General features: G+C 38.7%; 1 protein-coding gene and 1 pseudogene across 19 annotated transcripts in view; one reads left to right on the top strand and one right to left on the bottom strand.

Annotated features, from left to right (window-relative positions):
* Positions 1-27,019, top strand: part of ZBTB20 (zinc finger and BTB domain containing 20) — a 777,433-nt gene that overhangs the window by 481,360 nt on the left and 269,054 nt on the right. For 11 of the 19 annotated variants that reach the window (XM_023517824.1, XM_023517837.1, XM_023517823.1 and 8 more), the window contains 2 exons: positions 13,282-14,523; positions 18,122-18,184. The exons of 5 other annotated variants lie outside the window; for them this stretch is intronic. The gene's annotated coding sequence lies outside the window, so the exon portion shown is untranslated. The remainder of the gene's footprint in view (positions 1-13,281; positions 14,524-18,121; positions 18,185-27,019) is intronic. 3 more of the 19 variants (XM_023517829.1, XM_023517825.1, XM_023517827.1) reach the window with 3 other exon arrangements.
* LOC111727764 lies at positions 24,697-26,677 on the bottom strand (annotated as a pseudogene).

The following is a 27,019-nucleotide window of genomic DNA, read 5'->3' as shown; positions in this document are numbered from 1 at the left end:
TTAAATCTTTTTGTCTTTTAATGTTTGTACTGGAGTTAACAGTGATTCACATACTACCCATACAGCATTAGAATTCTCTCACATTTGACAGTACACTTGCCTTCACCAGTGAGTTTTATGTTTTCATATGCTTTCATGCTGCTTATTAACATTCTTTTATTTAAGCTTAACGAATTCTCTTTAGCTTTTCGTGAAGGTATAGTGGTGACAAACTCCCTCCAATTGTGTTTGTCGGGGAAAGTCTCTACCTGTCCTTCATTTCTAAAGGACAGTTTTGCAGGATACAGTAGTGTTCTTTTGATTGGCAGGATTTTTCCTCTTTAATGCTGCTGAGAAATCTACTGACTGTCTTATGGGGCCTACCTTGAATGTGATGAGCTGCTTTTCTCTTGTTTTTAAATTCTCTTTTTGTCTTTAACTTTTGACAATTCGATCATGATGCAACTCGGTGTAGATGTCTTTATATTCAATCTATTTGGTGTTCTTTGGACTTCATGAATCTGGATGTTGATTTCCCTCCCCTGATTTGGGAAATTTTCTGCCATCTTTTTTCTCCTTTAAATTGGCTTTCCACCCTTTTCTCTCTCTCCTCTTCTGGAACCTCCGTAATGTGGTCAGTGGTTTACTGATGGAGTCCTGTAAGTCCTTTAGGCTTTCTTTACTTTTCTTTCAATACTTCTTAGTTTTGCTCTTCTGGCCACATAATTTCAATTGACCTGTCTTCAAGTCCACTGATTCTTCCTTCTGTTTGATCAAGTTTGCTTATGGACCCTTCTAGTTAATTTTCCCCTTTAGTTTTTTTTACTCTTCAGTTCCTGTATTTATGTTTGGTTCTTTTTATTGTTTCTGTCTCTTTATTTAACTTCTCATTTCATTCATAGTTTTTTCACCTGTTTTATTTAACTATCTATGTAATTGACTAAGCTTCTTTAAGAGAATGGTTGTGAGCTCTTTGTCAGTCAATTCACATATCTTCATTTCCTCGATTGCTTTTTAGAGGCTTGTTTTCTTCTTTTGTGTCATATTTTCTTGATTCTTTGTGTTCCTTGTAGGTTTCCTTTCTGATCTGTATATTTGAAGTACCAGCTACTTTTAGTCTTTATGAACGGGTTTTGATTAGATTACTGGTCAGTGGTGCTTTTTTTGAGACAAGATAAAAACCATCATCCATCATCTTGGGAGCATATTCTAAGGCCAAAGGCAAGGCCCTCTGTCCTTTCTTCCTTCCTTCTGGAGGAAGAGTTTCAGTTCTATGCTTTTTTCTAATCATACAGAGTAGTGCCAGCTTCTTTTATCAGTTCTAACTGTTGCACGGGACAGAGTTCTGTTGCTCATTCAGGATCTAGTACAAGGTAAACGACCCTTCACTTCCTTCCTTCCTTCATGGAAGAAAATCCTCAGTTCTGCCCCTGAGGGCAGAGAGCACCAGATTTAAGGATTCACCATCCCTTGTCCCTCACTCTTTCAGGGGTCCAAGCTCTGGAAGTGGTTCATCACTCCCTAAGAAGTAATATAGAAACCAGCCCTGTGGAGGGTTCCCTGAGAGGCCAGGAGGTTGGGCAGCCAGGTGTGCCCTCTAGTGTCACTTTGTGCCACACAAGAGAAACCATGGGCTGAAATGATCTTTTGGGTGTTGAGCTAAGCCAGTTTGGAGGAGATACTGACACAACTAAAGTGAAATTGTCTCTCTTTTTACTCATATAAATGCAACTGCTTTTAGTTTGTGATCCTTTCAGGTGCTTCTGCTTCTTAGATATATTCTGAATTTCTTTTCAAGGTATTTTGATTCCAATGTTGTTTTACTGGTATTTCTATGGAAGAATGAGAGCTAGAGTTTTCTATTGCACCATCTTTCTGACTTCACCCCATTATTATTTGTTTTTTAAGACTTTACTTTTACCTGAAAAAATATGCCAATGCACTGGCCAGTAGCCATAATAGTAAGAAGTGCAACCTCGTAACTTGGCATTTCTAACGTGCCGGTGACATGTAGATGTTTAATGAAGTTTGTTACTTTTGGCTTCTGTGTTGTTGGTTAGATTAGAGTACACCAGGTTATTTGCACTAAATAGTACTTACTGTTTTGACAAAAGAACATATATTTTGTTTTAATTGATTGAATAATGTATTTTCAGTGTTGAATATTTAAAATGATTTTCTAAAGATTTATACCATAATATTATTAACAGTAGACTTACATAAGTTGCTTAATTGATCTGGGACTCAGTTTTATCATCCGCAAAATGAGATAACTGTACTTAACATGGTCTCTAGTTACTTTTAGCTCTAAAAATTGTATGATCTCATTTTCACTTCAATTCAGTAGATATTAATGAATGGAATGGAATACGTACATAATCCAAGCCAATGAGGTGGAACTGGGGTGGCTACAGAGATAAATAATGTGATCTGTTCATGCAAATAACTTTGATTTAATGCATTCAAGATTTGGATGTGTATGCTCTAACACATTCTAGCTCCTTATGTTTGGCATTTCACTTATAAATTAGAGCGTGCAGTTTATTTTCAAAGTGAAGTAAATTAATTTCTTTGTCACTGTTTCTCATCTCTAGATTTGAAGAATCAAAAATGGGGTCAAACCTATCATTTCAGTCACATTATATCAGGGGTCCTCAAACTTTTTAAACGGGGGACCAGTTCACTGTCCCTCAAATCATTGGAGGGCCGGACTGCAGGCCCCAGGACAAGTCGGCTGCTAAGCAGGACAGGCAATGGCGGCAAAAACACCAGGTGTGCCAGATAAATGTCCTAGGCAGCTGTATGTGGCCCATGGGCTGTAGTTTGAGGACGCCTATATTATATGTTTGTTCCTTGCCTTCACTGTAAAGAATTTAGAAGATTCTAGAACTGTTACCTTATTCACCTATAAAATAGTCAAGTGCAAGTAAAAAAAGATAAATTAGTATTTCCGTTTCAGAGATTAGGAAACTGGATACTGAATGTTCTGTAGTTAAATAATGTGCCTGTGAGTGAGAATAGGTGAAAATATGCAACCATACATCCAGCTTTCCGTGTGTAGTACATTTTCTTTTAGTAAGTTCTACGGACCCTGATTCCTACATCGTCTTCCACATCTGATCCTTCCTTATTCTCTATTAAAACAGCAATTTAGCCATTTATGATTTCAGACATATCAACATGAAAACAGTTATAGTGGAAGAACTTAATGTGTACAGCAACAGATGTGCTATGCAAGCGGCGACACACTGATAGAATCTTTCAGTCTTTATGTGAAGAAGAGTTGGGAACTACTCCATCAAGCTAATCTGGAAACTTTTGACTATAGGCCCAGAAACCATATCGAAACCTTCCCTTTTGGTAGATGAGCACATCATTCTAAACATGGCACACTGGAAAGTCAGCACCAGTTCTTAGTATCACTAGAATTTTCCAAGCCTGCCTTTGAGAAAAGTCAGGATGAGAGCAAGTGCACTCCTTTTTACAAATCTTGAAAGTAGGTCCTTAGAAATAGGTGCCTGCGTTTCTTTATCTAAATCTTTCTAGATAGTAAAAAAATCACATTCATGTTTGGTCTCATGGTTTCCTTAGTCAAAAATTTAAATCTGAAGCCTGGGAAAATGGCCTGTCCAGTTGAATGTTTCAACAGATGCATACTGCGCTAGTTCGTTTGGAGAAAGGTAGTCTCCTCCTTTTTGAAACTCTGACATTAAAAGCATGATTCTTATGCCAGCCTTCAGGAGAGTTTGTGAAGGAAAGTTCAGGTGACTCTCATATCTTATTACCTGGTTATCAACCCACATGCCTCCCCTCCCATCCTGTATTCTTATGAAGAAATTGATTTAATAGATTCAAGATATTATTAAATACATTCTGCATTAATATTATATGTCCTCTTTGAATCCAAGTGGCAATACAATAGAATTTCATTTTATAAATAACACCTTTCAAGCTAACACCACAGGGCACAGTACAAAAGAATCAAAATAGAACACAAATGCTGTAATCAAATGCAGACCCCAGGAAAGCTGATTAAAAAGGCATGTTGCTAGTAAGAGCAGCCGGCAGGGTGAGTATAGTGGGTAATAGTGGAAAAGCCAGCAGAACAGAAGGGCAACCTAAAATAAAATGGACTTGCCTGCCTGATTTATGTGGCCTCACAATATTCCTTTGTCATCTTCTCCATTTGGACTTAGGAATTACAAGGGAGAGGTGTGTGTGTGTTGGAGGGGAGGACTAAACTTAGGGCCATTAAGTTTATCCTCAGTGCTCACACATAACACAAACAAAAGGAAATCCTCAGGACCACCTGCAGCTGGCAGAGATGCCTACCATATGGTTGTGAGATAGACAACAAGACTTGCTTCGGATAATAGCAATGGTTATTAGAAAACGCAACCGTGAGGAAACAGGAAGGTCCCCTCCATCATGGTGAGAGAAGATAGTACTTCTTATGACCAGGCTCAGATAAAGACTGATGCGTGGTGAGACAGGGGTTCTGTAGTCTAGCCTCACTCTAGTCTGCTCTGCGTAGGACTCTTCTCACCTGATTGGTTTTGTGTTCTCAAATGCCACAACCACAACCCTTGTCTAATGTCAGGGGGGTTGAATTTTTAAATGCTACCTCTAATTATAAAATAAAGGTTTCTGTCCCCTTCTTGCAGGAATCAGGCAAAAGTAGGAGGGGGGTATTTTAGAATACACTTTCCCACCTATATGTAAAACTAGTTATAGCAATGATCACCGTTTACCATGTTAGTCATTTACTGATGCTTCTCTATTTAATATTGAGCGTAAAACAATATAGTATGAGAGTCATAGGAAGAAATCACCCTTAAATATGTACTAAATAGATGATATATTTTTCAGAGTAATAGTAAGTTACTGCTAACAGCTGCCTCCACCCCTCTAAAGGAAAATGTCATGGGACAAGCAGATATGGATTCCAGAATCAATTAAAAAGAAAAAGGAGAGGGAGATGAAAAATGATAATTGAGGCGATTTTGACCTCTCTCAAAGCTTTGGGTTGTTTTTAATGACTCTCCTGATTATCCACTTAGTTGAAATTCTGGACTAGGATCACTGATGCATAAATTTAGGTCAGTGGCTTAGTATTTCTGTACATCTTTTTCTTAAGTAAATTATAAACATTTAATTAAAACATATGTGAGCAGCACTTAGGGGAAAAGGTTATTGTAAAAATACTAGTGCTGTAACTTTTTAAAGATTCTTTTATAGGCTTTTATTTACTGGCCTCTTATTTTTCTTAATTCTGATAGTATTTATTTAACTATGCAAAGAGAGTTGATTTACCAGCAAAGGTGAACAACAGTGTGATAAATCAAGAAGTCTGAATTATCATCTCTAAAATTAGTTATTTTTTTTTAAATGTGTGTGAGCAAATAATGTATCAGTTACCAATGTATTGCCTCCAAGATCCAAATTTACCCTTCCTTACCTGCTTTACAAAAATGTATCTGGGTCCATAACATATTTTTCCTTTGCCAGCTCTTATGAGAGTGTTTTGTCATTAGAGGGTACAGAGAGATTACAGAAAGAATGGGGTTCCTCCCTGTTCCCTCCTTTGTCAAGCTCTTCCTTGGCCTGGTTCCTCCAGAGCCTAGCTGCTGCAGCACAAGCAGCTTCCCCAGCATCTACTTCCCACAGCAAGCACACTGCCCTGGCGCCTAGCAGCCTCCCCCAGTACACACCACACATAATACATGCACGCACATACACAAACGCACACACACAGGCACAGGCACACATCAGGTGGTTTATAGCAGAGTGCTGCAGGTGAGATCCCTCCCTGTTAGTAGCTTTCACTGGTACCTTAGAGTATAGATTTCCAGTAAGTTCTGCTGACCCAGCTCCCCAGCAACTACCATTCAATGAGTTATGGCTGTGTCTTGTCCAAAAAAGTCTAGATCCCAGTCCAGGGGTAGAGAAGACTTTTCCTTGTATCCTACAAGGTATAGATCTCAGTCTAAGAAGTGGAGAGGACTGCTCTTTGGGCACAATATCTTGGCCCTCAAAGTTGTGGTCCTATCTTATATTTGTTATTATATTACTTAGTGTTCTTTACTTAAGAGTTAGTGCCCCATTATTTCAATCCCCTGTTATTAGCAATAATTCTTTAAGCTAAACTTTGCTGCTATATTTTTTCTCTCTTCTCATGGACCTCAACTGACACATACCCAAAGACTATTAAAATGATCTCTATTCTTTGAGTGGAGGGAAAAGTAAAAAGGGTAAATCATCTTTTTATAGAACAGATTCATACTGGTACAATGTACTATATCTAGAACTGGATATTAGATGAACAAAAACTTTTGAGAATGTGCTGCTAGCTTGAAAATGGCGTAACAATATGATGTTATGTATTATTCTAACTGTACATATACATTTAAAGATCAATTTTAAAATATTTTGTTTGATTTCACTGAGAGTTTTTTTTAACGTAAGCTATATTAAAGCAAACAACAAAAGTTTGGACTCAATAATTTGTACTCAAGTTTGTTTATGTTGAAAAGATGTTAAAAAATAACTAACACTATCATGTGAATTTGTAGATTATTAATGCTAGGTTTATAATGATAGTATCATGTATTGAGACCAGAGAAAGTCTTCAGCACTGTACATTAATTTATTGATTCTTCATAGCAGTAGAAATGGATACTATTCTTCTCCCTATTGTACAAATGGAAAAAGAGAGGATGGGGAAGTTTAAAACAGTTACATACCAATGGGAAGGTCAGGACAGTTTATTTTGTCATGTCCCTAATTCCCCCACACCACTGGTTTGAGACTATAAGAAAGTGACCTAAGGTGGTCTCTGTAATCGATTTCAGAGCCAAAATTTGATAGTAGATCCACCTGTGAGCCCTGACTCTTAACCATTGCATGCTGCTCCCAGAACACATGACTGAAGCAAATGGCTTTTACCCGTGAGAACAAATGCAGAATACTTGTTTTTGTTGTTTTTCATCAAAGATCCAGAGAATGAAATTCTGAAGTATCCCCAGGATGTACAGCACACACTCAGATATTTTGAGGCCAGCCAACCTATTACTTTTACATAACAAAATATGGACAAACTAAATGAACACTGGTGATCCAATCCCCAGAACCAAAGTGTTAACAGTGTATCAGAAACCCAGCAGCCTTTATTCAGAGCTGAATTGAAGGCAGATGAAATATTAACAGCAGTTCTAGCAGCACAAAATGAAATATGAGATCCTGTATCAGAAATTATTAGTAACCTGTTAAAAGAGATGCTGAAAAATGGCAGTTACCAAATTAAAACTGGGAAACAGAGCCCAAATGGGAAATTTCAAGAAGTTTGGAGGAAAATAAATGACAGATTGTCCTCTTGGCTCTTATTACTATGCCATCCTAAATCCTACTTGGCAATGGATGGTGGAGGTGGAATAAGATCTGCATCACTGCCAGTGCTGGTCCTCAGATTTGTAGTCCTAAGTGTCTGTGATGGTGTCTGGGAATGATTGGAAAAGTAGTTGGAAGTTGGTAACAGTTTAGTTTTATCTAAATTGAAGAGTCTGGAGACTCTTATTATGAATGGCTTCCTCTCACTCATCAATTGGCCCCTTTGCTCCACTGATGGCTGGCTTCCGCCATACCCAGCTATGCTAAATGTTCTATGTGGGAAAGTTATTCTCCTTAAATGCCTTCAAATTTAAAGCATCTATTTGGATATCTTAGTGTTTATGACTCAAAATATCTAGCATCAAAAAAGGAAAAGATTACAAACACAAAATACCAAGTAGTAAATGAAGGAGATATTTTTCCATTAGTAACTGAGAGCAGAGAAATTACTGTAAGCAGAGTTGCTGAGTAGTTAATGCCAGGGGGCATGTGGAGTGGGGGGAATGAGCTATAGAACCATAGAATCTTAATGTTGGCAGAGACTATGAAGTTCATGCCGTCCTACCCTATCATTTTTCAATGAAGAGACTGAGACATGGGGAGTTAAGGGACTTGACTTGCCTAAGACACATAGTTGTTTACTGACAGTCAGGCCAAAAACATTTCCCAACTCCTAGTCCAGAACTCTATAGTTCAGCATGCTATTGCCATTCAATGCTGAAAATTAACACTAACTTGGCCTGGAGTATCCAAGAATTCAGCATCTATGGGGAGGATGAATTTAGAGATGGAAATCAGTCTGGGAAAAGGAAAGAGGAAATGGATGATTCTTTGTTGTGACTCATTGGTCAGACATTTTTTTGTCAGTTTAATCCCCTGCTCCTTCCCACAAAATAAAGTAAAATAATTTGGTTGTAATACCACAGGGTTCACATTTATGTGGGGAGGTTTGAATTACTTGGAGCACTCTCCACATGCAGGTTATCCCCAAGTGTGGAGTGGTTTGTGGGTGGCATCACTGTTGATCCTTGTTATTTACATGAGGCTGACTTTCTTTTTCTAGCAATGAAATGTGTTCCAGAATCCTAGTGGGGAAGTCTTCTCCATAAGACAGTCTTAACTGGAGATTAGAAATAGGTTTAAGATGTAAGAATTATCTTCTATTAATCCTTGTATTCCTTAACCTCATGGAGAACATGGGCTATTCGTGGGACTTTTAATCAGATTGATAAATCAGGTGAAATGATTTTTTTTATTTAGAAGCACAGAGTAATTTGAAGTAAACTAGTAGCCAAGATACAAGGATGCCAATAGGATGCCCTGAGAAATAGCCGTAAGGGTCTTTTAGTCTAGTGAAATATTTTTTCAGAATACAGCAACCAGAAATGAGAGAATCAGACAATATGATGAAAACTACAGATGGAATGCTTTGCATGAAAAGTGATTCTATACAAGAGAGGGCTCCAGCATGAGTAGGAGTGGAGTTGGAAAGGAGCTAGTAAGTGAAATCAGAGACGATAATTCCTGACCAGGTCTCATAAAATATTCCCTGCCACAACCACTGTTCCATGAAGAGATTGAGCCAAGAGGCCTGAATAAACTAACCTTAAGTTCAGAGTTGCCATTATTGTGGGAGGCACGGGGAGAGCATATCCGGATTTGTGTTGCACAGTAATCACTGCTGGGTGTCAGCATTCATCAGCCAGATGGTCAGACCCACAATTAATCAATTAGGCTGGGATGATCAAGTGGACTAAGTTTTCCCCTTTGGTAAAAAACCGTCATCATGCGGTTAAGGCCAATAGTACTTTTATCCTGTTGCTTTTGGAGAAGCTTCTAAAAATTCCTCTTTTCTTTTTTAGGTCTCTAGTTACTGGACACTGTTAGGCTCCAAGTTGCTTTGACAACATAGATACCCCAAATCAAGGTTTTCACATAATAGATTTTCAACATTCTCAGTGTTCAAGTATAATGTTTAACATACCCAGGCAGAAATAAGCGTGAGCTTTTTAAAGCAACATTGTAAGAAGTGTTACTGAACTGATTTTATTGATTCCACTCAGTCCAATGGAAGAACACTGGAAGGGATTCCTTCACTGGGTATTTATGGTATTTATAAAGATGATATGGTAAATAATAATAACAGCAATTTCTTGTGTTCACTGCATGACAGATACTGCTATGATAAGGATTGACAAACATTGATTCATTCCTTACAGTAATTCACTGGGGATGATAATATTACTTCCATCTCAAAGAGAAGGAAACTGAGGCTAAAAGATTTGATTGCCCAAGGTTAAACACTAAAAAAATGTGTTGAAGAACACACTAAGTGGGCGGCGCCCTTGGCTCAAAGGAGTAGGGCACCGGCTCCATATGCCAGAGGTGACGGGTTCAAACCCAGCCCCAGCCAAAAGAAAAAACAGAACAACACAATAAGTAAAGCAAGCAGACAGCCCTCAGAATGGGAGAGGATATTTGCAAGTTATGCTTCTGACAAAGGTTTGATAACCAGAATCCACAGAGAACTCAAACTTATTAATAAGAAAAAAACAAGTAATCCCATTTTACTGTGGGCAAGGGACTTGAACAGAAGCTTTTCTGAAGATGATAGGTGTTTGAGATACATGAAACATGTAGGTGATACATGATAGATGACCTACATGATACATGATAGGTTTTCAGATACATGAAAAACTGCTCATCATCTTTAATCATAAAAGAAATGCAAATCAAAACCACTTTGAAATATCAACTAACTCCTGTAAGAGTGGTTCACATAACAAAAAACTACAGATGTTGGTGTGGATGTGAAGTAAAGGGAACACTTCTGCACTGCTGGTGGGAGTGCAAGCTAGTATGTCCCTTTTGGGAAGAAGTATGGAGAATACTCAGGGATCGAAAAGTAGACCTGCCATTTGATCCTGCAAATCCTCTACTAGGTATATATCCAAAAGACCAAAAATCACTTTATAACAAAGATATTTGCACCAGATTGTTCATTGCAGCTCAATTCATAATAGCCAAGTCATGGAAGCCCAAGTGTCCATCGACCCACGAATGGATTAACAAATTTTGGTATATGTATACCATGAAATATTATGCAGCCTTAAAAAAGATGGAGACTTTATGTCTTTCACTTTTACATGGGTAAAGCTGGAACATATCCTACTTAGTAAAGTATCTCAAGAATGGAATAAAAAATATCCAGTGTACTCAACACCATTATGAAACCAATTTACAATCACTCACACTTTCATATGAAGAATAGATCACAACTACAGCCCAAGACGAATAAGGGAGAAGGGGTGATAGAAGGGGAGGGGGGACATCAGATCGAGGGAGGGTGAAAGGTGGGATCACACCTATGGTGCATAATACAAGGGTACATGTTGTATCTATTAGTATAGGGTATAGATGTCTTAACACAATAATTAAGTAAACGAGATGAGGTATATATTTAAAAAAAATGTTTTGAGATTATTTAAAAAATCTTACAATGAAAACTCACTAAAATGTGTTTTACATTTTCTTTTTTCTATTTCATTAGGCTGCAAGTAGTTTTTTGTTATAAGGATGAATTACATTGTGGTGAAATCAGAAGTTTTAGTGCACTCATCACCCTACTATTAATAGTATACATTGTAACCAATAGGTAATTTTTTATCCCTCAGTTACCTCCCAACCTCCTCCCACCATCTGAGTCTCCAGTGTTCATCAAACCTGCTGTCCTCAACCTGTGGGCAGCAGACCAGTACTGGTCCACAGACTGTTAGGAACCGGACTGCACACAGGAGGTGAGCAGTAGGCAGGGAGCACAGCTTCATCTCTGTTTACGGCCCCAGTGCTTGCATTACCCCTGAACTCCACCTCTTGTCACATAAGCAAGGGCATTAGATTCTCCCAGGAGCACGAACTCTACTGTAAACTGCACATGTGGGGGGTCTAGGTTGCGCTTCTTATGAGAATCTAACGCCTGATGATCTGAGGTTAAGTGTAATGTGCTTGAATCATCCTGAAGCACCCCACCCCCACTCCTGGTCCATAGAAAAATTGTCTTCCACGAAACTGGTCCCTCGTGCCAAAAAAGGTGGGGATTGTTGCATTATACCACCCTGTATGACTATGCACCCCCCCTTGTTTAGTTCCCACTTATAAATGAGAACATACAGTATTTGTTTTTCCATTCCTGAGGTACTTCTTTCAGGGTAATGGCTTCCATTCCATCCCACTTGCTGCAGAAGAAATTATTTCATTCCTTTCTTTCTTTCTTTCTTTCTTTCTTTTTTTTTTTTTGACTGAGTAGTATTGCATGGTGCATATATACATTTTCTTTGTCCACTAATCAGTTTGGGGGCATTTGGGTTGGTTCCATATCTTTGTAATTGTGAATTGTACTGCAATAAATATATAAGGGCATGTGTCTCTTTAATATTATGATTTTTCCCTTGAGTGGATATCTACTAGTGAGATCACTGGACTGAGTGGTAGTTCTACTCTTAGTTCTTGTAGTTCTTGAAGGAATCTCCATCCTGCTTTCCATAGAGGTTATGGTAATTTGCATTCCAAACAGCAGTGTTTTCTTTTCATTGCATCTGAGTCAACATCTACTATCTTTTTACTTCTTTGTTATGGCCATTCTGAGGGAGGTAAGATGGTTTTCATTGTGGTTTTGATTTGCATTTCCCTGACAATTGGTGATGTTGAGCATTTTTTCATGTTTGTTGACCATTTGTCTATTTTGTTTTTCAAAATCTCTGTTTGTGTACTTTTACCACTTTTTAATGGAGTTCCATGTTTTTCCTCACTGATTTGTTTGAGTTCTCATTCATCTCTGCACCTCTAAGGGAAAAACAATTAGGAATATGTAGTTGGTCCTTATTATTCCTCTTCAGAGGACTTTAAAGAACTCTTTTAGTACCGTTTCCCAAATCTATTGCTCTTACTCAGTTTTCCATGACACTCCGCTCCACCCCATCTGACTGGAGGCAGCTTTCTTCCTTATTTCAGGGCCATCATCACTGTTTGCTAATAATTCTGTCTCCTCAATATTCTCCTCTAGTCTGTTTGAATATCAAGACTTGTCTTTATCAGTTGACATACAGGGCAATTTGCCTCCTTGGAAACAAAATGTCTATCACCAAGCTATTTTCTACTCATATGTTGAACCCGGTTTCCCCGTTTAACTTCTCCTCTCCTCCTGCTAGATTATAATACTTCTGCGCAAGAGAGATGTTTGAAAATCCTATCGGTGGGAGGCATCAATTCCTCACCGAGATCTATGCTGACCTCACTAAGTAGAAATACAGATACATTGTCACACATCCCCTGCATCTCATCATTTAACTTGTTCTTAGCTCTTCTCTACTCTCACCCAAGCTCAGTTTAAGAAGTGCTTCTCTTTAACTATTTCATGAAGGCTATCTAAGGCCATTTTTACCCAAAAATATACCTCTGAAATATGAGGGTCTTACTCATAATTACATTAATATTAAATATGAGGCTTCTTTTGCTATTTTGCTATTTAACTGCAGTGCTTTGGTTTTTATTTGTTTTGCTTCTTAACCAAATTGGAAAACAATCCCAAAATACCTAGAGCACATCTAGGAAACCACTGCTTGGAGAGCACGTGGGAGAAGAGGTATTCCAGAAATTATAATGAGCATCTTCTATCCTCCAGGGCTCTACCCAGTGCCCTCTTTTTCTGACTGCTACTCTATCTTGTTGCTCTGTTTGGTAGGTGGCTGTTTTTGCTGTGACTCTTCTTTTTCTGCAGTCACAGTCTTCACCCCAGAGCTGATGAGGCTCTTTCATTTTGACCTACAGTATCCCTGCATATTGCAAAACTGAGCCCTGCCATCTAGACTGCCTTTCTGCTTCGTTCTGCTCCTGACCTAAACCCCCCTGCTATTCCAGGCCTGGCCTCTCATGACCAGAGACTGCTGACTCATCCTGGCCTGTGCCAAGCTGTGCAGTCGCTTAGTGATGTGGACAGGAGTCGAAGGACTAGAATGAGATCACTGAACTCATTTCACTTGTTGCTTACGGTACAGTCCAGCATGAGCTGGAAATGTAGGAACCTCAGCCTCCCGAGCAGAAAGAGTAAGTAGATTAAACACACCGCATCACCAAGTCCTCAACAAGCAGCAGTCGGGTGGTGGGAGGGGGCTCGCTTTATCATGGCCGTGGCCAGGGCATTCGGGTTCATCAGGAGTTTTCCTTTGTCCTCTCTTCTTCCTCTCCTCCACAAATGCACCCTCCCCCTTCCTGAACTTCCCTTCTGAAAATGTCTGGATGGAACAGCAATGATCTGGGCAGAAATGAAATTTTGCTAATAAGCAGCCTCCGCACAAAATCCTGGAACAGTGACACTGTTGAAACTGCTTAGTTTAGTTTGTCTACTGGGAACTCACATGAACTTCCCAACAGAATTCAAGGGGATGAAAAAATCTCTTTCTCTTTTTTTTTTTTTTTTTTTTTGTTCTCCTTTTCTTTTGATTCTCTTTTTCTTTCTGTTTTGAGGAAGGTAGTTTCAGGAGACATGGCTGCATTCTGGTGTGGTGTAAAGTTTTCCGTCGGGAGACAATAATGTACATTCCTCTGGCAGGACGGGATGGGTTTTTTTTTGTTTCTCTTGCTGTTGTTTATTTATAAGACATTTCCTCTCAGTTAGTGGAAGTTAGATCGTAAGAGGCTCCAGTGATTTTCCTTCCACCTCCCCTCCCTAATTTCTGTGCTTCAGCACTCTGGAACACTGTGAACTCGACAAACTAATCAGAGCAGGGAGCTTAACAGCCAGGCCTGGACACTCTCAAGAGACTGTGTGCTGATTCTCAGTCGTCACTCGTTGGATCAGGAACCACAGTCCTGGTGAGTGGTGAGGTTCCAGAATTTGATGTGTCAAAGATTCTATTCTTGGTATCTCCGAGACAGGCAGGAAATAAAGGGTGTTTTTAAAAAGAAAAAAATATAATTTAAAAAAAAGCTAGCAAACAATCAAATGGAATGATGAAGGTTTTTAGTGTGCACAGCAGAGAGCACTCTATGGACAGTGGAAGAGCCTTGAGGCTACGCTCAGCAGCCAGCATAGGTTTCGTGCTGCCACCCAAGGATGCCAGCCTTGGCATGCCAAGCAACCATGCTTGGGGGAGGAGGAAGGTGAGTGAGGCGGTGGGGGCAGGGAGGTAGTATTTGGCATGGTAGCAGGGAGAAGTGAAAGTAGGATTCATCGTTCCTTTGGAGTTTTCCTCCTCTATCAACTTCTCATACATCTCCGTTCTGAGCATTTAGGTTACACTCACAGTACTTCCAGAATATAGTGGATGTAGAGCAAATGAATATTGTTAATACTATTCTTCTAAAGGTCACTTTGCTAAGAACTGGTTGCTTTTAAATGTTAGGGACCCCCCCAACACCTCACCTCTGAAAAGTATTACTGGACACATACTCCTCTTTATTCTTGTGCATTCATGGTCTAAAGCAAAAGAATGCAATGAGAATCCTTATTTTGTTCCAGGGAAATTTATCATTCTGACACAAGACAACTAGATGACTGTCCTCACAGTATTAAACCCAAATATAGTATTGTCCTCCATAGAAGGGACTCTGATTGAGTGTGCTCTGGGATGTTGTCAGAGGAATGGGGTGGGGGTGGTTGCATCCTGTCTGTTGTGAGACTAGCAGAGGAGTCCACAGACCAGCTTGTGGAACCAAAACGTGCCTTCTATATCCATCTTAATAGTTCACACTCACCCTAGAAGTGCAGTTTCGGTTGGAATGTGTTTTTGTTCTTTACCGTCGGGTCCCTACTTAGTTTCTTTTCCAGAGGGATTTAATCATCCTGTACTTTTTCATCACCTTTCTAATTTCAAGAATCTGACATGTTCCAAAATATGAAGAGTGGAAAAAACAAAAAACCAAAAACCAAAAAAACATGGTAGCCATAAAAGCATTTGACTGTGTGGCAGCATCTGAAGTGAATTGCTTTTTGGAGAGAGGGGGGAGTCTTTGATGTCCCCAATATGGTTCTCATAGGCTAAAACTTCCAAGAACCACAACCCAGCCTAAGGGCCACTTACTTGACGTTCTTAAATATTTGGAAAGAGATGCTATTTATTGTTTTAGTTGTCCTTGCTATTAACACATTGCCAAGTAGATTTCTCCTAAAAGTTGAAAATGCTTTAGCAGGAGTTGATGTTACATTTAACCAGATGTGGATTCCATGTGCCTATCGCATGTCCTCTTGTCTAAGCTGGTACAGAGATCTCACATATTACATTGATACTTAGCTTGGGAATTTTGTTTATACTCTGAGTGATTCAGATTCTTAACCGTAGAATTCACACGAGCTCATATACCCCGCGTTCCCTACAGAGACTGACCTCTGCTGTAGCCTTATCAGGGTTTGTCAGTGACCTCTAGGACAAACAGCCAGCTTCCTGTCTTAATTCCTATAGTTTGTGAGGCCCATCAGATTCCTCCCCGTCACTGTGATAAGGAACAGTTTCAGAGTTTTATTTGGGCCAGTATGCTAAAAATTTAATGTAATAGAATTAGCAAAATTTGCCTATTTTAATTGGCCCATGTTAATTATGACTGTAGTATTTGTTTATATAGGATTTCTTCGGTATTTTCCATTAGTTCTTTTGTTTTCTAAAGAGAGAAGCTGAATGGGAAATAATATTAAAATTTTTTAAATATGGTATAAAAAATGTAACTAACTCACAGGCCATTACCACCAAGACTGATGTAGGAAGTTGTGAGTCCGGCAGTGAACATACAAACTGTACAGACTCCCAGGAGAATGGTCGCCTGGTCTCTGGTAGGGGTGCTTATTAGGACTTCATTGGAGGCAAGGCAGATCTATAACATTCTGGAAACATTTTATTATTGAAATCTATGACTGTATATAAAATTTTATAAGCCACTTTAAGCAGAGAATAAGTAAACACAAATATCTACAAGTATGTCCCAAGAGATGACATTTTTAAAAATATAATCTGCCAGAGAGATTTTCTTTATAGTTGCTAAGATCTGGAGTTCCATGTGTCTGTGGAAGAATTCCATGGCTAATTTGAAGCATATAAGAAGTCAGAATTTTATTAGTATATCTTTGCTACAAAGGCAAAACAATGATGGATTTCTTTATGCTTAAATGGTTGTATTAATATTACCTAATTTTCTTGATACCTTGATTATAAGCCTGAATGGTATACTGTCGATAAGTCAATTTTTTAATGCTCACCAGGAAATTTTAATTTCATTAAATTAATGAGGATGCATGTTGTAAAATGTATACTTTCTTGAATACACATTTTAGATGTAAGCAGTTCTTATATGTTATATTTGTTTAAACAGGCAATCACAATTATCCACAAATGAAATTGCTAAATAACAGAATTATGATTTCCCTAACAAGAAATTGTTCTCTCTTAATTGTATAGAAATGCTTTTTTGGTAATTATGAAATTCCCAAAGAAAGATACATATTTGTTGTTCATGCTGCTATATTCTAACATCTGTATTAGCAGAATTTCTTCTTATAGATTACCTGATTCTCTTTGCTTTCTTTTCACATAAATCACATTGATTTAAATGAAAGATAATAAGTAGAAGATAAAATAAATGTTGGAAAATTTTGATTTCTAAATTATAATTATGACCATCATCATCAACTAAACTGTCCCAGATAACAGGAAAAAAAAAAAGAAAGAAATGACACATGCTTTAAAAACTTAAAAAGGAGGAGTTGATTTCTTATATAGCATTATTTGATATGTATGTTACTTTGTTTTATATATTACACACATACACAGAGTTACATACCTGTATTCAACTCTTATAATTATGATCAAATACCAGCCAGGCTTATTTGCCTTTGAATTTCATTAAATGTTTTACAAATAACCCTGAAGTGAGGTGTAATTGATACCTTGTCATACTGACAGCATAGTTTGTACAAATATTTATGAACAATATCTTTAAAAAGGAAAGATTTAGTTGGCTAAATTTGGTAATTATCCATTTAACCTAACAAATATACATGTTAAGTTATCAATGCGAATTTCTTTCTTTCTTTTTTTTTAGTGAGGGTCTCACTCTGTTGCCCCAACTATATTACAGTAGCCTTAGCATAGCTCTCTCTCTACAACCTCAATTCCTGTATTCAATCAATCCCCCTGCCTCAGCCTCCCAAGTACCTGGGAGTACAGGTGCACACTGCCACACCTGGCTAAGTTTTTTTTTTTCTTTTTTGTGCAGACAGGGTATCTCTGTGTTGCTTAAGCCAGTGTCAAACTCCTGGCCTCAAGCAATCCTCCCACTTTGGCATACCAAGTGCTAGAATTACAGGCATGAACCATCATGCCTGGCCTATCATTCTAAATTTTATTATACATAACTTCAAAATATTCATTTCTGTATATATAAAGTAGATTAAAATTAAGAAGAAATTAAATTGATATTATTTTAAAATAGAGATTATACTTAATGAATTCACTTTATTTGTGTAAGAATGAATACATATACAAATTATGCAGTTTATTCTAGTTCTCAGGTATTTAGCTCTAACCTAAATCTTTGGATGCTGTATTTACATATCAGCATGAGCAACTATAATTTTCCTGATACCTTTCCAAGTCACATATGTTTGTCAAGTCACACTTTTTCTTTGAAGCTTTCCATGATAACCTAAACTAAAAGTGATCTGACATTGGTAGCATTTTAAAAATCTATCTTTTTTATTTTGCATTTATAGGTATATATATTGCTTTGAGTGGAAGTTTTGGTATGAATGAAACTGCAAGCAGTTAAAGGGCAGGTATTGTATTTTTATGTTTCTCTATTTATCTCTCTCCTCACCAATGTCAGATTGCCTCAGTCTGAGCAGGGGACCAATGAATAGGCGATGAATCAGTGAATGGTTATCTGCATGTCAGTGCATTCAAAGTGAATATGTCTTATCACAATGAAAGAAACATGTCCAGAAAACAAATGAATAGCTTCTGCTATATCTGAGCCTCTTCACCTCTCATATTAGATCTTCCAACTAGCTGATAGCATCTCTAGTCATTTGCTGAAGTAGCTTCTCTAATCTGCACTATGCTTGGGTAATTTCTGATGGGACATAGGGTCTAGGACTCAATGAGAGTGACCACCAAATACCCAGCTTGGCCAGCTCATGCAGTTAGAAACTACCGAAGTTATCTGGAATGTATCATACCATCTAGAGGCCTCTCCAGCCTGTCAATACTTGCTTGCAGCTTGTCAGTGGTTCTTCCTTTCCTGAAACTCAACATCTAAAGATCTCAGGCTGATGTCACAAGTGGTAAGGCCTGAGAACTGGCTATGAATGCCAGGGGAGGCATTCAGTGGTAAGGCCTGAGAACTGGCTATGAATGCCAGACAGGGGAGGCTGGGGCAGACAGACAGCACAATAAAAAGCAGGGGCAAGAGGACAGGCAGCCAAATCATTCGCTCCGTCTTAACAAGCACTAATTAAATGCCCTGTTTGAGGTAAATAATAGCTGAAAATAGCCTACTGCAATTGTTCCCCATCGATGAGTGGAGGAGTTGGTGGAGTTGCTTAGTACTGCGTCGTTCATTAAGCTGCAGCACACAGGCTGCTTCAGAGGAGTGGGGATCAGGTCAAGCCCACCTTTGAAGTGTCGTTTGCTACATCCCCTTCCAGTTTACCCTACGGGGTGCCCTGCTGACAAAAATCATATCCAGAGAATAACTGCATATACCTCAAACTGACTTTAATCTATGATAATTTTTTAAAAACCAAAATATTGTATAAAATGCACTTTAATCTCATCTGTTATCGATGACCAATCAACGTGACAATCCCCAACTAGATCTAATTCTATCTCCTAAACTGAATGTTTTTTCTAAAGCTTCAAATATATATAAACAGAATGTTCCTTTTCATCTCTTTTTATTTTGCCTACTTACTGTCTAGTAAACTGAATTCCTAGATATAAGCAGCCAGAGGGAGAAAGAGAAGTGATTCACATAATGGATAATTAACCCTTGAACAATGCAAAGTTAACTCTCCAGAGACAAGCCAAAAACTGAAATGTTTTGTTATTGAATTGGTTCTCCTTTGGGTGTTAACACATAGAGGACATCTCCATTAGCACAAACTTGGCACCCAACAACCTGTTCATCTTCAAGCTATCATTGCCACACTCACCTTTCAGTTCATTCTGGCAGGATTTGTAAGATGATGTCCTCTTGGGTAGCCATGTACAAACTACTCTAGGGGGCAAAATTGTATGAGTGCCTAATCATATTTTGTAAATGAAAGAAAAGGATCTATTTTATGAAAAACACCTAATGTAGAAAAACACAGATTGTCATAAAAAAGTATTAGCACCTTGCACCTCCCGCTAATTGCCTTTCTAGTCAAAAGGAACCAAAACAGTGTAATAAATGTTAGAGGTACATTGTGAACCCAGTGCAAAGAATTGTCTGAACCATTCAGAAGTGAAATGGAAAAGAGTAGCAAACCTTACATTCTGCAAGCACCCTTAATTTCAGCTCTAACCTTTCTGGGACTCATCTACTTTGCTTCTTGAATGAGGATAATAGTACCCATTCAACTTACTTACCAGTGTTGCTATGAGGATCAGATTACAAAGACTGTTTCTTCATTACGTTCACTAAACATGGGTTTAATTCATTCATTTAGTTTAGTTCATTCATTTTGTTTCATTCATTCATTCACCCATTTATGTATTAATTCAAAAAACATTCTTGGACCTCCTACTCTGTGTCAGTTATTATTCTAGAGGCTAAGGATTGGTTCACTACTAACAAATATTTATTGAGAAGCTCATACAATGTACTACTGTTCCAGGGGCCGGAGGATCCTGTAGTAAATAAAACAAACAGGAGTCTTTGTTCTTATAGTACTTATTATTTTGTAGACAGGAGAGACACACAATAAACAAATGCATATGTAAAATATGTGGCATGGTAGATAGTAAGTGCCATGGAGAAATTTTAAGGAGGAAAAAGAGAAAGAGGTGGCAATTTTAAACTGTGTGGAAAGGGAAGGTTTTACTAAGGGGATGATATTTAATAAAAGACTTCAGGGAAAGTAAAGAAGTAAGTTTTGTGACTATTTGGTCAGAAGCATTTTCAGCAGTGCTACCTTCAAATACAAAGACCTGGGACAAGTTTTGGAGATAACAAGAAAGTCTGTGTGGCTATAGAAAAGCATGAGAATGGTTGGAGATAAAATAAAGGAGGCAATTGGGCCCTGATCCCATAGACCCTTCTGAGCTATTGTGAAGGTCTTGGCTTTGTCACTGACAGCACCAAGATGAATAAGATACAGCCTCAAGTTGCTCGCTGAAAGAGACACAAATCAGAAAACAAGGTGGGATAATGCAATATGCTAAGTATAATAACTGAAAGATGTTCAAAAATGTGGTGGCACAAAATTGTGAGTTCCTTGACTGTACCTTGAAGTAAGGGTCAGACGAAGCCTCACAGAAGAGCTAATAAATCCATGCTGGACTTTGAAGGCTTTTCCCAGAAGGTCAGAGGAATGAAGAACATTCAGAAGGAGGACAGCAGGAGCAAAAGCACTTTAATAGAAAACAGCAGGGCAGAGATGGGGGAAAATATCACTGGTGTTTAGTAGGCGAATGGGGAGAAATGATGCTATAGATGTAGGCAGGGAACAATCATGGTGCACCTTGGTTGCCAGGCAAAGAAGTTTTAGCTTTATCTTGTGGCATTCAGGGAGCTATTGGAAGGTTTTAAGAAGAGAAGGTTAATGATCAAATTGTGTTACAGAAAATCACCCCAGCAGCAAGGTTTAGGGTAGATTGTAGGAATGGGAGAGTAGAGACAGGGAAATGAGTTAGGAGCAATTGAAATTGTTCAGACAGGAAACAATGAAGCCTGAAATAGGACAGTAACTGTGGGAATAAATAGAGAGGAAGAGACATGTTCAAGAGATAAGAGGCAAAATGGACACAATTTAATAACCTTCGGGCTAGGTATCAAGAGAAGTAATTCTGGATTGCTCCCAGGTTTCTGCCTCATACAACTAAGCAAGAAAAGCTGTGAGGAGGAGCAACGTTTGTCGGCTAGGGGACCATGATAAATTTGCTTTTCAATGCGTTTAATTTAGGGATGTTGGGGGATTGTCTAGGCTGATATCTGGTGGGCAGTTGGATTTAGTCAGGGATTCCAGAGATAGTTCAGGAACAGAGAGATAGAAGTGTGGCAGTCATGTAAATCACAGGCATCTCGGATCATGATGGACTAGACATTTCTCAAGGAAAGTATACTGAAGGGAGACAGAAGGGAGTAAGCTCCTGGGACTGTTGCACATTTACAGAATGGAGAAGGGAAGAGGAGGCTAAAGAGGAGATTATCATGGGCAGCTATTATGTGCCAGTCACTGTGCTAGATAGTGGGGATCCCACTGGCACCCAGATCCTGCCCCAGAAGGACCCTCAGTTTGTACAAATGGAAGAGATCATTATTACTGTCACTACCAGCTGTAGGATAATGCTGACGGAGGAAATGCCCAAGCATAACAGGGAAAGTCATGCAGAATATTTAATTAGCATCAAGAAAGATTATTACAAAGGAAGAATCCTGGAAAGTTTGTTGCTTGCATTTTTGCTATACGGCTCCTTTCTGATTTTTCTAATGCTTGTATGTGTATGTTCCAGTGTTAGCATGGGTTCAAGCTATTGGCAAAACAAGCCAGGTGTAAATTATGGTAGAATTGAAATCGATAGCGCTTTGAAGCACTGGAGTGCCCAGTTCACATCAGGGCGTGCGTCTGTGTTCACTGAAACATGGCTATCAAGTGCACCCCGAGTCATTAGATGTGTTATCCAGTGAATAACAGCATAATGATATTTTAGCAGAGCAGCCTTATGATAAATTCTGCTTTAGTGAAACTCCATATACAGAGCAATTTCTCCTGGCCGTGTACATTGCATGGCAAAGAAAGGATATCCTGCTGCGTATCAGAAGGCTGTAATTTCATTTAGGGGTTCTATTGACATCGTAAACTGCAAGTGCAGAGCTCAAGTGGCTATTTAAGTCATAGGAACTTCAAGCTAAAATTACTGCCTGGTCCTAATCGCCACCTCCAGGGGACTCATGCCTATACATATGTGCTTTATGATTCTATCGTTGTGTCTATAAATACTCAATCACTCCAGGGGCTGAGGTGATAAGCTGTCCTGAAATATGACAGGTATCTGTCACCTTTGCAGCTAGTACAGGCTTAAGGGCTAAAAGCAGTTATATTATTCATTGAAGGTCAAGTGATAACAGGGGCCAGAAGTCCCCAGCCAAGTTCAGAGTACAGGTGTTCCTGTTTTTCTGCTTTACGACACTTTCTACTCAGGTTAAGGTTGGATTTTCCAGCGTGTTGAGGCTACAAAAGGAGGGACTGTTCCCTTTTCCTGTAGAGCAGGGTTTGTAGCCTGTAGGTTCTAGCCCCAACTTTCACCTCTGCCTTGACCCATGCTTTCTTATGAAAATGATAGTACTGTAGTCTTGGTATTCAGTAATGTACAGGTTATATAGTGTCTTGATTGCCTAGATAGCTACAGGGACATTATATCTTGATAGACACTCAAACTGAAAATAGGAAGACATATTTGAGTTGAGTGCTTATACTCTAAGGAAAATCAATTCATATAACATTGCAGATTGTCAAATAGTATTTATTAAAGGATGCTTCAGAATTTACTCCATATGACTAATAAGGAGAGATTCAAAATTAAGTATATTTATCCTTGATTTGTAATGAAAATTTCGTGTCCACGTCCTCACATAAACAATCAACTTTGTCAAAAAGGGGCAGTACAAAATTGGACTCTAGAGTCTAACTTTCCTCAGTCATTATGCTGCAGAAGTTTGATTTGGTCACTCTCTTCCCTAGGCTTGGGAATTAATCTGTCTACATGCTGTTTTAATAAGAAATCTCAGCAGAATTATCATGGTTCAGAAATCACAGTAATAATGGAATTTATAACTCTTAATAAGGTAACTGTATTTTATAGTCATCTTATTAACCCTCATGTTGCCTTGTAGAGAAAGGAGACAGAGATAGAAAGCCACACTTAGTGAGCTGAGACTATGCTTTTTACCTTCCAGATTAGCCTGCCTGTTGTCCCAGTGCGTTCATCACAATACTTCTTTGCTTAAGTAGTACAATTAAAATAAAGGCTATGAGAGCCAACCTGTTACACCTACTTTCAATATATGCCTAAACAGCATAATATACCATTGTGAGACGTCCGATAATGGCTACTGCTCTGCTAAGAATATTCACAAATCATTTTTATCTGTGCAAATGTAGATAATATTTATTAAGTAGACATAGACAAGCTCCAAGATGAAGTAGTGCAACTCTGTAGTGTAACTCTGCTATGGTTTTTCCGAATCTAAGAAGTGGAACAGCATTATTAAAAGTGAATACTGCTGGGTTCTAGAGCTGTGTGACCTTAGGAAAACTATTTAATTCTCAGCACCTCAGTTTCTTCATCTGTAAAGTAAGGAGAAAGAGGAGGAACAGGAAGAGGAGGATGAGGAAGAGAAGGTGGACAAAAAGCATAGATTTATGTTCCTCTGTAGCTGCTGTTATCATTGTGACCATTATCATCTTCCTCACTTTTACTTATTCCTATGTTACAGGATCATGGTTAATGCCTAGTAGACATAGTCTATGCCTGTCATGCACAGATAAAACCTACATACACACATGCCACCCACCCAGGAAGGCCCATCTGGGGGCTCACCTACACATTAGTATTAACCAAATAGCAGAATGTGTAAGAAATCCATGCTTTGGGCAAGTTAGGCTTGGGACTAAATTCAGCCCTACTACTGGTTTCAAGTAGCTGATGCAAGATCGCTTTATTTGTTGGGCCTCACTCCCATCACCCATTCACTCTGGTTGCTCTCGTCTCATTACTTACATTCTTCATGCCGAAACTGGAAATTTTGTCAAGCCTGGTCTATTCCAGGTCTATTGATCAGTTCCCCATGATAATTCTAGCTTAGTAAATAAATGTATGTTCAAAGAATGAATATCCTTCCATTTTCAGCCTCTTGGTTCAGTCCTGTCCTAGCTAGGCTCTAGGTCACCATCCTATTCACTATTCCTAGTTACTGTTCCCAGTCTTCCAGGGCACACTCTCTTAATTATTGTCTTCCTGCCTGATGAGGAAATCCCAATACCAACACCCAGTCAGTACAGCAGGCCTGCTCCCCCCCCCCCCCCCCCCCCCGCTTCATCTCTCCTTCATGGAACTGGGAACACCACCCTAGAGCTTTGTCTCTATGCCTCTGCCCATGCTTTCTTTCAGTTTGGAATTTGAGCTTTAATCTTAGAGGTGATTCATTATCCACATGCATTTTAATCTGATGCTTTTGTTTCTAGCCTTGATTCTGAACTTCGTGTTATGTTATTCACATACCCCTTCCTATGTTTATGTTTTGAGAAAAATACATTTGCATAATTAATGAGTGAAAAGTGATATCAAGCTCTATCTGCAAGAAACAGCATTAACCTTGGCTGACTATACGTTATACCTATTGTATACATTCCATGATTCTCTTAGCTTCTTGATGAATTTTAGAGATCTTATATCCTGAATTGGTCTCAGTTGCCCTATACCTTCTCTATTCCTAGGCTAGTGCCAACAACATTCAAAATTTAATTAATGTCAATTTTAACTAGAAAATGTTGGCATTAGTGTAGTGGTGCATCTAATAGTATCACATGTAAAAGAGAGAGGATCTAACAACAAAATGCAGCTTTATTGTATTTAAGTTGGTGCAAAAGAAATCACAGTTTTTTGACCATGGATTTTAAATCATTATAATGAGGCTCGAACACATCCTTATTAATCAAAATAGGACCCATTACAATCAACACATTGTTGCCAAGGAGAAATAATTTTTTTTTTACCTGTAGGGTAAAAATCCACACTTCCAGATTTGACAAACTCTTGGAAAGCATTTTCTACACCCTTCTGGTTGTGGAAGCATTTTCCCTACACAAAGTTGTTGAGCTTGAAGAAGTGGTAGTCAGTTGGCAACAGGTCAGGTGAATATAGCAGATGAAGCAAAACTTCACAGCCCAATTCATTCAACTTTTGAAGCGTTGGTTGTGCAGTGTGTGGCTGGGTGATGCCATGAAGAACTGGGCCCTTTCTGTTGACCAATACCGGCTGTAGGCATTGAAACTTTCAGTGCATCTCATCAATTTGCTGAGCATTTGTCCCAGATGTCATAGTTTCACCAGGATTCAGAAACCTGTAGTGGATCAGACCAGCAGCAGGCCACCCATCAGTCACCATGACATTTTTATGATGCCAGTTTGGATTTGGGAAATGCTTTGGAAGTTCCTCCTGGTCCATCCACTGAGCTGGTCATCACTGATTGTCATTAAGAAATCCACTTTTTGTGGTATATCACAATCCAGTCGAGAAATGGTTCATTCTTGTTGCATAGATAAAGAGACCACACTTGAAAGCAATGATTGCTCTGATTTTCATTCAGCTCATGAGGCACTCTCTTCACTGAGCTTTTTTACCTTTCCAATTTGCTTCAAATGCCAAATAACTGTAGAGTGGTCAATGTGGAGTTCTTCTGCAACTTCTCCTGTAGTTGTCAGAGGATCAGCTTCAATGATTGCTCCCAATTGGTCATTGTCAACTTCTGATGGCCAGCCACTATGTTCCTCATCTTCAAGGCTTTTGTCTCCTTTGCAAAACTTGAACCACCAGTGCACTGGACGTTCATTACCAGTTCCTGGGCCAAATGCATTGTCAATGTCGCAAGGTGTCCCTTCTGCTTTGTGACACTTTTTGAATTCAAATAAGAAAATCGCTGAAATTTGCTTTTTGTCTAACATCATCTCCATAGTCCAAAATAAATATAAAATAAACAGCAAGTAATAAATCATTAGCAAAAAAAAAGTGAGAAATATACACTAAAATGATGTCTAATATAAACACATTTGTTTAAAAATGCATTGCAGTATCAAATGGCAAATTTCAATAATGCCAAAACTGTGATTACTTTTCCACCAACCTGTAGCTGGTAAAGAACATTTGCCATTCCATGTTGATATATTTTTATCTGTCCTTTCTATTATCACTCTCTCTTTTTAGATTTTTATGAAAAAAGGGAGAAAAGTATTTTTTTAAAAAGAAGTACAATTTAAATTTAGAAACAAGTATGATGCTAAACTAAATTAATAATTGTCACTATAGGCTCGGCACCTGTGGCTCAAGCAGCTAAGGCGCCAGCCACATACACCTAAGGTGGCGGGTTCGAATCCCCAGCCCGGGCCCGCCAAACAACAATGATGGCTGCAACCAAAAAATGGCCAGGCGTTGTGGTGGGCGCCTGTAGTCCCAGCTACTTGGGAGGCTGAGGCAGGAGACTCACTTGAGCCCAGGAGTTGGAGGTTGCGGTGAGCGTGATGCCCTGGCACTCTACCCAGGGGGATAGCTTGAGGCTCCGTCTAAAAAAAACAAAAAAAAGAAACACAAAATAATTGTCACTATAGTTAACAGTATTACTGATTATCAGAGACACAACATCTGCTCAAAAGGAGGTTAGTTTTTATAGTCTTATTGCAGATATTAGTACT

Source organism: Otolemur garnettii, unplaced genomic scaffold, assembly GCF_000181295.1.
Source record: "Otolemur garnettii isolate 467f Iridium unplaced genomic scaffold, OtoGar3 scaffold00122, whole genome shotgun sequence".
Classification (NCBI taxonomy): Eukaryota; Metazoa; Chordata; class Mammalia; order Primates; family Galagidae; genus Otolemur; species Otolemur garnettii.
Note: the sequence above shows the minus strand (reverse complement) of the source record. Positions and strands in the feature narration are given on the sequence as shown.